Consider the following 12,395-nt stretch of genomic DNA (forward strand, 5'->3'; position numbering starts at 1 on the left):
TTGATGGGTTGAATTATGACTCTACACGAATCGCCTGATGTAGTTCATGGCTTTATAAAAGCTTACCCCTTGTTTTATTCTCTACCTAATGAGAGTCGGCCGATCGTAAACTATCGAGCATAAAAAAAACAAACCAACAATTAAATTAATGAACTATTGCTACATTGCTACAATATTATCTATTGCTAATCACATATTTATCAGCCCTTGTATATATCAAATTAGCTTAGTCGCTTACGTGAAAATTGCCGTATCTGATTTTTTTATTTCAGTCATCAATCATTTGACTATTTTGTGGCACTCATTACCTAACTGGTACCTATCTCTTTCATCTTTTTTGCTATTAATATTTAAACATAAAAAAGGTCGTAAAAATTGATAATGTTTGTTATTCTTTCACGTAATCCGCTGAAGAAACACGAATAGAAGTAGGTAAACAGCTAGTTTAAAACCTAGGCTAACAAACAAGCCTGCAGTAGCCGCACATTTGCTACAGTCAGGAGTGTCCGGACCAAACCTCTTGAGCTTCAGAATCCAAAAGGAACTTAAGGGCCTACTGCAGCCGCGTCTGGCGCTTCGTAAACCAAGCCCGCTAGTTCTTCCCTCCCCGCTAACACGCACACATGGAAACGCTTCGCGCCGCACGTGAAGTTTGTGTTACCTTTTAGCACCATCTAACGTTACAGAAGTTAACTACCATTATACGCGGTCGCTGCGGTCGGCCAGAAACTTAAATTCGGAAAAAATTGAAACAGATGGCGTTGTTACTTGTTCATAATAGCAAACAATAAAATAATTAATTCATAAACCTGCATATTTATTGTTGTTTTGGAAGATGTTAACAGCATAGAAGCAGCAGCGTAGATAGCATATAAGTTAAGAGTACCTATTGATAATAAGAAAATAGCACAAGAACAGAAAAGAGATTATTTTTCATAAAATATGATGAAAACAGATTTACTTACTTGATTACGCTCACCTGACTTTTCGGTCACTAAATGCAAATTTCAACCTTATTGTTATGGGGTTACAATACCCCTGGGGTTGCAGGCGTCCATAGTCGTTATTATTATAAATGCTTTGGTTGAAATGCTTTTGAACCCTCGAATTTTTCATAGGTACAGTCACCTGCAATAATATGTTACTCTTCGACGGCCGCAAAAATATGTGACACGCTCTTATGGCTCTACAAATAAGATCTAACACGATCTACCGCAAAACGGCCTTCGGTGTGTAACACATTATTGCAGCTGACTGTACTCGTATTCATTGTATAGGTAGGTATTAATATCTTTTATCCGATCGATTTGAATTTATTTGAAATAAATCACAGTGTTTAGTAATTATATGTTTTATTGAATAAGAGATTATTTAGGTATGTAAGGAATACAGGGTGCCTTTTTGACACACTCATTTTTAGGGTTCCGTAGCCAAACGGCAAAAAACGGAACCCTTATAGATTCGTCATGTCTGTCTGTCTGTCTGTCCTAGACGTGTGCGCCGCGCCGGCGCGCCGCCGCCGCCGGCATTTTTTGCCACGCCGCCGCCGCCGATAAATGGTCGGCGTGAAATCGGCGTGACCTTGAATGTTGTTAATTAGCATTTCAGAGTTGGTATTTGGATTAGAATATGGATTTTTTGTATAATATAGTTGTCAATAACCAAGTTGCATAAACTATTTGACACACCAAGTAAAGTAACTGAGTAATCCTAAGTATTCAATAAGATGGAGCGATAATTATGAAGTAGGATTTGTTCCTGTTAATTGGGAATTCACATTGCCTCACATACGAAGGCAGAATGCTCCATCATAAAAAGACTTACAATTAACTAAAGTCTATTTTATATTCGGTAGACTAAAATGACATTTCATAGTATGAAATGTCACATGATGTTCATACTATGAAACGTCATTTTAGTCTACCGAATAAAAAAATAGACTTTAGGCAACGAAAACAGGGCTCATGTAGTGGAGTCAAGCAAAAATCTGAGAACGTTGGTGTGCGAAAATTCTCGAGACCTAGACTTTCCAAAAAAAAAGTCATGTGCTAAAAATGTCAAGAAGAGAGAGACAGAGTAACAACACTGTCGATTCACTGTCAATCTGGCGAACAGCGCAAATGCTTGCCCAGCGGAAATGTGCAAGTAGTAAATGGGTAAAGCAACATTATCATATCACTCGATGCTATTTCTTGTAATAAACTGTGCTACTATTGTCGCCTTCCTGACGGGATTAAACCTTTAACCCTTTAACTAAAGAGTCTGATATATAAGACATTACATATCCAGCTCATTTCGCCACAGTCTGATAAATAAGACAAAGATCTGATTTGGTTTTTACAGCACATTTATAACTCCCGTAACTTTGCCAACCTTACTCTGCGTGGTAAAATTACTGTCGGTGGCGACACGAGCACGCTCGATCAAAAATTGCTGGCGGTTAAAAGGTTAACAACAAGAAATACATCGAAATGGTGACTCTTCTGAAGAAAATTGAAGATGAAAGTTCTAGAGAGGTCTTAAGATCAACCATTCCAAAGCCAAAGTAAGGCGATTACGAAAAAGCGAGCTAGTCTATATCTTGGGTTGATAACCAGTGCCTGTGGTTGCACCGCCGAGATACGCCGCAAAGCTGGCATGGCTAAGAGATGCTATGGCTAAGGCTAACCTAGACAAGATCTGGAAGAACAGAGGTATTCGACGTGCAACTAAAGTGCGCTTGGTACGAGCTCTCGTCTTTTCAATATTCCAGTATGGTGCCGAAAAGAAGATACGTCTCAGTGAGCCTGGTGCTTCCTGCTTGTACGACAAGAAAACCAATAAATAAAAGCCGTAGCAGTCCACTATGTCTAGCAAACTTCAAGGATATTTGGAGTTCTGTTTTGTTAATGTACGTCATTTTTAATACGATAAGCCAATGAAATCATGAGAAAATTGAGAGTTACCGATCGAATCGAAGGTCATTGGGACCAGGTAACCCCTTAATGCAAGCCAGTTGCTAGAGAAATTTAAGTTATTATAGCTATGCTATATTCATTTACAAACCCTATTTTAATCACAGTCTATTCAAAACAATACGTAGTTCATTCACCAGCAATCTGGATTGATAAAATTTTCAAGAAAAACAACTAATTAATGATTTTTCTTAAGAAACCTGAAAGTCAAGGTCACGCCGATTTCACGCCGAAAACACGCCGCCGCCGCCGATTTTTTGGCAAACGCCGCCGCCGATCATTTTTTAATCGGCGCACACGTCTAGTCTGTCCGTCTGTCCGTCCGTATATTACAGCCACTTTATTCCGAAACTATAAGAACTATACTGTTGAAACTTGGTAAGTAGATGTATTCTGTGAACCGCATTATATTTTCACACAAAAATAGAAAAAAAAAATTTTTTTTGGGGGTTCCCCATACTTAGAACAACTGAAACTCAAAAAATTTTTTTTCATCAAACCCATACGTGTGGGGTATCTATAGATAGGTCTTCAAAAATGATATTGAGATTTCTAACATCATTTTTTTCTAAACTGAATAGTTTGCGCGAGAGACACTTCCAAATTGGTAAAATGTGTGTGTCCCCCCCCCCCCCTGTAACTTCTAAAATAAGAGAATGATAAAACTAAAAAAAATATATGATGTACATTACCATGCAAACTTCCACCGAAAATTGGTTTGAACAAGATCTAGTAAGTAGTTTTTTTTAATACGTCATAAATCCCCTAAATACGGAACCCTTCATGGGCGAGTCCGACTCGCACTTGGCCGCTTTTTCTGGATAATTTTGAATTTCAATTGTCAGGGGTGCCTACATTATTTTTTAATACATTTTACAACGACAACAAACAAAAGTTCAAATTCGCCGTATTTTTATTACCCGGGTCGATCGCAACAAAATAGAAAATCATGTTTTTCAAATCATGTTTATCTCAAATAACCAAAAAGTCAATGTGACTAGAACTTAAAAACGAACTGAATTATTTTAATATGTCGATTTTTCTTGGTGACCCAGGAGAATTTTTTTTTATCCCATACAAAAAGAGCGTCTCCCAATCGCGTATCGGTTTTGGTTTTTACTTATAAGTGTGAAAAATATATTCTACCATATACGAAGGATGTGTGTTTTTTCATGTTTTATGTGTCTTTTTGTACAATAAAGTGTTTTACTGCTACTAATATATCATATTAACGATTAACTAAAAAGGTATTTACATCTAATTTAACTGGTAAATTATTAAAGTCCGCTAAAATTAATATATATTCAAAAAATATTTGTTAATATGTCCCAAAATCATGGCTCATTTTTTAAGTCTCCTGACTTACCAAACATATCGCAACGAAGGCAAGGGTACAACGCAGCATCGTGAACCTAATAACGTAACGTTTCAGTTACTTTTTAGTCGCCGACCATTTTATCCGAGGTACGAAAAGAGGTATTAGATCTATCCTGGGTCTAATATGTTATAAAAACATAGTTTTTTGAAAAATGTTCGTAGGTAGTACACAAAATTTACATTTTCTTTTAAATCTGATTTGGGTCATCGTTCTCCCTGGTGACTTTTCTGGTGACCCAAGAGACATCAATTTTATTATGACCCAGGAGACTTTTTTTCTATGCACTTTGATTTTTTTGATGCGCTAATTTTGTAATATAAAATAACTTTAAACTGCTGATATACTTATATCACTTTGCTGATGAGTGGAAGTGGAATTTAAACTTAATTTATTGTTCTCTCCCTTGACATTTTGGCATACATTTGACATGCTGCAGTGCACTCCTAACGTTAATAAAGACATAATTTTTAGAAAAAGCTTTAGGAAAACTCACTCTTGAGCTTAAAACGATTAAGTCCTTATCATATTATGTTAGATTTTTAGTACAGACCCCAAATCAGTGAAAATGTGTCTTAGCCAACTAAATTTGTCTCTGGGAAAAGTACGATATCCCTAAAAATTGTACGTACATTTCGCATTTTTCTGAAGGAACGGAATTCATAAATTGGGTTATTATTATTTTTTCAGATTATTTGATTGCATTGACATATCACCCAGATAGATAGAACATTTAAGTTACCAGAAGAAAAGCATTTGTGTTCTTTTATACAGTGTAAAAAAAAAGTAGGTTCGATTCCCGGGCGCGACTAAGCGAATTAAAAAAAAAACAACGTGTTGCATTCCGGGAGTGCCGACAGAAGTGAAAACTCAATGACTAGTCCAAAATGTCTGCAGTACTATGTATAATTGACCCATCCTCCTTTCTATTGAAAACTTTTGGTTCCGAAATTGCTGGTCAGTGAGCTTGTTTAAAATTCGAAATTCAAATTTATAGCGTTAATTGTTTAAAATTCGAATAGAAATTGTAAAGTTACCTTGCAGACCTCGCATCTAAATATATTTGGTCATGATATTTTGAGTTTTATTCACCAGTACTAGAATTCACTTTTATTAGCGATTTCATCAAGATGTAGCTTTATTGAATTATATTTGAGTGATATAAAGTTATAATACTGTGAGATCCTCGTATTTCAGCCCGTACAAGATTATAACCTTTTTCATGTAATGTCATTGAGTTTTTCTTTATTGATTTAAATGCCATCTAAACCTTACGGTCACATGATCGCCTTACGCTGTCTCGAGTTTATCATTTTTTCCCCACCTCAAAAAGTGCCTAGCGCCGCTAAAGAAGTTTTCACTTCAAAAATCTTTGAATGCAGTTGTTTCTTTAAAAAACAATAATGTTTCATTTAAGTAAAATGAGCAAACTTAAGATTTAAGGCACTTTCCCTCCAGGGCCCATAATTTTTTTCCACCCGGTAGTAGACAACTATTTTTTTCGACTAAATGAAGTTTTATTAGATAAATCGTTGATCACATGGTTCGTTTCACACATCACATCAAATCGTTTGTCATCACAATCAAAATTTGTCAAAAGTAATGAAATTTATGCCAAAAAAACATAAATAAAACATATAAATTCAACAAATTTTTTTAATAAAAATCTTTCTCGATGATATAAAAAAGAACATCGACAAATTATGTTCAAAGAATTAATATCAAAACAGATGTCATAATTAGGATTGGCTACTTTAAGAAAGGGACAGAGAGATTTAATCCTCTCGCTCTGCACGTTTTTCTCATTCCTCCTTGTCAAGCCAAAATAAACTATAAAATGATAGTAACACAGTACATTGTAATATTCACTTTTTCCACGGTATCATGTCATTGTAAATTACTTATGTGAAATTGTAGTGGCGTGCGACTTTCAAACCGGAGGTCACGGGTTCGAACCCCGGCCCGTGCAAGTGAGTTTTTGTAAGTAGGGACCTTTTTTAGTGGTACTTAAATATAATAACTTTTCGTATTATTGAAATAAAATATTTTATTCAAACTTAATAATATAATAATTAAAACGAATAATATCTATTAGTTTTTAATATTTATTCAATTATTTTAAATTATTTGAGCATGAAAAATACTAGATTTATTTTTATCATTACAATAGAAAAAAGCAAAAAATATATTCTTATAGATATTTTATTTTCAAACAAAAATAAAGCAAAAAGTTACGGTTAGATTCTGATGGCTAAATACCAAACAGCTACCGATACATTTCCATATCTGTCGAAATTTCCTAACCCGTTGTAACTGACAAAGAGTATAGATTTCGACGTAGCATGACGTAGCTAAGCAAACACGCACACATGCGTAACGTATAGGCCTGTAAGAAGGCACCATCATAGGTTTACCTCCGATTCCGTTACTACTCAATGGAGTTACGACTCAACGTTTATTGGATATTAAAATTTTACGTAATTCGGAGCGCTGCGCGAAGTGACATAGGTCTTACCTCTTTGAGGCACGACGGCCATCTAACATTACTGGCATAAAGGATGCATTTATGACTTTGACGCATGACAGAAAGAGAAACCGAACTGCGTAAAATGGGCGTTTGCTGTTGAATTCATAAAATCAAAAATCGATAATAAATCCATCGGTAAAGGATAATAAGTTAATATTTAGTTCTTTGAAAGTTAAGACGAGATGAAAACCTTTGCTGTAAGGTGGATTGTGCTGGATATGGATGTGTTTTCTAGTTGCACGAAGCTAAAACCGAAAAATGAACACGTAAGTTTGGATTTATTTTCTATCGAGAAAATTTTAAGCATTCGTGTTTCGACTACTACGAAATCACTTATCATATAGTCAAGAAACATATATCCGAAAATCACTACTGTTTGTTTCCGGGGCTAGCCACTGCCACGTTTCTAAGATCCTGTTATTTTTCGATGCACGGCCTTAACGGAATGTCTTCACCACCAATTTTTATGGATGGTGTGGCTTCACATTAGTAACACATATGGAAAATTTCAGCTGCCCAAAATGTATAAATTTTTATTTAAAAAAAAAAACAAATATAGGTATATGATCTTTCTTCAAAAAATTTTTTCTAGCCATAAGATTTTAACGCGCGTCATATTATGTATTTATGTACTAAAGATATGCCATGAGTATTTTTTTTAGATTCGCACGCTTCTGGTAAGCTTCGGTAGCTCAGTTGATCGAGACTATTGAGAGCGAGCGGATCGGTGTTTCGTCAGGTTGCAAGTTTTGGGTATTGCCACCACTATTCTTATTTGACTTGCTCTTACCACCGCTAATTACACTTTTGACCAGCACGTAGCACATATAGCGCCGCGATACCATAATATGTCGTACGAAAGACAGACTACCCGTCTCGTATATTGATTTAAGTTAACAAGTATGTAAGTGTAACGTACCTACTCGTTACTTTCAGTTATATTTTTTTACACTCGGTATTTGTAGCACTAAAAATTTAGATACGTGGTTCTTCAATACGACCGTAACGTGATAATTTGATAGGTGATGGTGCGGTATTCATTGTTAATGTGCATTTTCTTGTATCTGTGCTACTAATGTAGATAGTGTTATCGATCAAGGATATTAAACACCTATCTTTAATCGAATTTAAACAGTTGTAATACATACTAACATTGAATAATTTTACGGTTTAGAAGTTTAGACTCACTTGTTTTAAGTCACTCGCGCGACATGTTTCGGAGACCTATCTTTAATTATTAAAATAATAGTGTCCGTGTTTATAGCTCGTGTATTAAGCATAAGTATTAGTAGCAAGTAGCTGTTAAAGATAAATTAATTACGACTATAATAATAAATTAAACTTGCCGAATCTATTTCCCCATTATTTAATTAAAACTGAACCCCATAATAGCGCCTTGAAAAAAGATTACTCAAGATACTACATACTATAGTATAATCTGGCAAGCCAGTTGTCAGTAGACTAAGGAGGTAAATTTGAATTTTTTTTTAGACTTTCTTGCCCTTTTCGACTAACAAAGTTGGCTTGCCAGAGTACCTATATATAACTAACATTAACATACCTTTGCACTTCGCATCAGCTTCGCATACGGTTGTACTTATAGACGAATGTCTAAATTCGCACTGACATCGTGTCTTTGCAGCATGTCAAGTTATTTACTAAGTTTTATTTACACTATACACACACGGATTTTTGCTAGCGCTATGTCTGGTTGCTACGCAGTTAGTAGAGGAAGTAGAGTCTGAAGGCCATAATTATTCTTTTATTTGGTAATTATCCATACTAATATTATAAATGCGAAAGTGTGTCTGTCTGTCTGTTACCTCTTCACGCCCGATTTTGTTGGAATTCGGTATAGACATAGTTTTAGTCCCGGGGAAAGGGTAGTTTTTATCCTAGAAGTCATATTTGTACGGAGAATCGATAAAAAGCAGATTGGATAAAAAATAAGCTACCCAAATTACTAAATCCACGCAGACGAAGTCGCGGGCAAAAGCTAGTAGTTACATAAGAATGATTGTGCCCAACAGTGGGACGTGGGTGAAGCGTCATCTAAGGGGGGGAAGTCGGAGCTTAACACGACCCAATCGGATGAATTACATATTATTATTAAAAATCATACATTACATAGGTTTGCGCTGGAGAGTATAGATAGGTATAATTCTACACAACCAGTTTATCCAGTTACCTAAAGCCGGCCACACACACTAGGTTATAACCGATGGTTATGCCTGCACAGTTCACTTGTGCAGGCATAACTGAACGTGAATATGGTTTTAATTTTTAATTTAAATTTTTTTGTATATTACGACTCCATTAGGTGCCAGCGGAAGCAGCATGGTTCCATTTTTATCGCCTGTCACTTTCACATTTAAATACTTGTTAGAACGTGACAGGCCTGGTGACAGGCGATAAAAATGCGACCGTGCTACCGCCGCAGGTGAAAAGATCCACTTTGCTCTGAAATTAAATGTCCGTTCGGATTCGACGTAGCCGTAGTAAGGGTTTACCCATAATCCTTCAGCTGGCCTACATAATTTTGAGTTATTGGAATTTAAACTTTCTGTCAAGTCAATCGTTGTTACGCTGCGGGAATTGCCTTGCCACACGAAGGGTTAACATACTTTAGATCGAGAGTATCAGTAGGAAGAGCATACACGCTTCAGTCTACATTTTATGTAAGTACCTACCCTCAAGGTATCTTAAATGCTTAAATCCAATCAGAATAGGTAAACATTGGAGAAGTGAATAAAAGTTAGCTTATTTGTAAAAATGTATTTTAAAATCGGTGGTGTTTTAAATTTTATAACAGTTTCTTGATTATAATCATGCATCACAGATATTGCTACAGTTAAGTATACAGACAAACATAACTAACATTAACAAAATTAACTCATTTTTCATTCATTTTATTTTACGGTAAATTATAATGACATGCCATAAAACTTACAGTGAGTCCGTCTAGCTAACTTTGCACCGATTGGAACAAAACAAAGTGAGAGAGTGTCATTATAAACGTCATATTTTCATAGAGATTTGACATGCCACACTTTGTAATTGCAAATGCACATGCAGAGTTAGTTTTGTCCGACTTTATCAGAATTAGATACAATAAAGTGACATTACCGCATTATGATTTAAATCTTAAACTAAAATAAAGTCACATACATACATACTTAGTTCTACTCCTTCTCATTTATATTATAATCATGGTATAATAATATACTCCGCCTGGTACTCTTCCGACTTGACCTTACCCACGTGACTGACACAAGCCTACGTCATCATGCGACAGCGCTATATGATAATATGTGATAGCGCTATATAAAGTGGCAATGTTATTGTGACGTAGGCTTGTGTCACTCTGGGAAGAGAAGACCATGTTTTATTAGACTATGATTATAATGAAGAAATAAAACTCTGAATATCATTAGCACTTTAACCCATTCAGGGCCAGCGACTCAGCGTATGGGTCATGCTCAAACAGTTCCGCAGGGCCAGTGACTCACATGTGAGTCCTGAATAAATTCTGATTTAAACTTAAACGAAACGTAATTTGATGTAATAAAGTAAGTAACATATAAGCTAACAATCATTTCTATAAGGCATATTAGGATAAAAATTATAAACACGTTTTTTTTTAATGAAAACAGGGTCTCGAATATTCAAGTTTGGTTTACTATCAGTGCAATATAGTAAATATACTGAAATTCTAGATACATAATGCGATGCAAGCAAACAGAAAAATCTATATTGAAAAAATACAAAAAATATATATATTTCAGAAGTTATTGACAGGGCTCAAGGTATGGGTCACCGTGGCCTAGCGCTACTTGTAAAAACTGCTAATGTTTCCGTAGCAGGCTAAAATAAACTTTATTGGCTGGTTTTAAAGCTTATTTCATGTTGAAGCTGTTTGATATTGTACCATTTTACAACTGATTACTGTTTGGATGATGGTAAGCAACAATTTGTAGGAACCAAGCCGTAGTATAATAATATTTTGTTTTGTATGAGGGGTAAGGCAACGAGGATTTTTTCCCACTGTACTTTTATGTCATAATATTTGGTGATCGTTGTATTGTATCTTAGGCAATTACCTACTAACAATGATGTTAAAGTTAATTTTTTTTCGTTTCAATATAGAACAAGGCGGTTGAAACAGTCACCACTAACTAATATGTATTGTATAACAAATAGTTTGTGACAAATATTTACAAGTTTTTTCAAACATCGTGGTTTCTACGGCAGATTAGAAAGTAAGTACTATAATACATTTTAAGTTCTCTATTGTTACTAATATAATGGCGTTTACCAAAACAAAGATAATGACCGACCAGGTGTAAGCTTATCGGACACACTTGGACAATAAACAAGGAATGCATCCGAACGGCGGCGGCGGTATTATCTTTCATGTGGTATTTGTCACAAGAGTTCAAGATGTGATTCATCCCATCCCCCCTATTAGAGATGTATTTTGGAGTAACATGGAAAATATTATTTAGTCACGATTTATTCGTTGGCGACTTTATACTCCTCCTGTGCTGTTTAGTGATTTCGTATTTTGTGACCATGGCTATGGATTACCGGAATTATGAACTGGACCCCGAACCTGCTTCATCCGAATGATCTGGCTACGAATTCTAGAACCCTGAACTCACCTTTGTTGAATTTCATCTAAATCGGGAAACGGTTCTAATTTAAGTTCCAAGATTTGCCCCAAAAAACGACAACAAAAAACACGGCAAGTTAAATAGAATCAGACTAAGCTAAGTTGGCAGCGATTTTGATAGCACAGGCTGAGTACCTAAGTGTAATTTAAATGTCATACTTATATCAAATTATGACGTTTAAATTAACACTTGCACAGGCTGGGCTATAAAATTTGCTACCAACTTAGCTTGGTCAGACATTAAACGCTTGTAGAAAGTAAAAATATTCACTCCTACAAACTGCAATAATTAGTTTCTTTTTTGATAGGCACAGAAAATCGGTGGTTAGTAAAAATGTTGCATAATGCTGTCCAACTGGCCGGCTTCATAAGCGGCGATTTATTTACCGTTCGCGCCAGGCTCGAGACCCATAAGCTGAGTCATGCGTTTTAGCTAAAAACGATTTGTATGGTGGCCTGGCGTATTGTGTACGCTCGGCGGTTCGTGGCCATGAATGGGTTAAATAAAAATTATCAGATCAACTGAGAAAAGGTTTCCAAGAACAGACTAGGAAATTCAAGACAGTCCATGTACAGTGTTTAAGACACTAACGTAATAGCAGTAGTATTAACGAACAATTATATTCGACCGCCTAAAACTACTATTAACTCGGTTAATTTTTTTCAATATCGCAAAAAAATTAAATTGTAAACAATTATATCAAAAGTAAATCGACATAGGTTATTAAAATTATAAAGTAAATCGATATAGGTGGGCTAATATAGCCACCAAGTGGATACCGCAAAAAAAGCGCGGACGTGGCAGGCCCAGACAGGTATGGCAGTACGACTTAGACACCTTCATCAGTAACTGGCCGGAAAAGCTGT

The sequence above is a fragment of the Cydia amplana genome, chromosome 1 (assembly GCF_948474715.1).
Source record: "Cydia amplana chromosome 1, ilCydAmpl1.1, whole genome shotgun sequence".
Lineage (NCBI taxonomy): Eukaryota > Metazoa > Arthropoda > Insecta > Lepidoptera > Tortricidae > Cydia > Cydia amplana.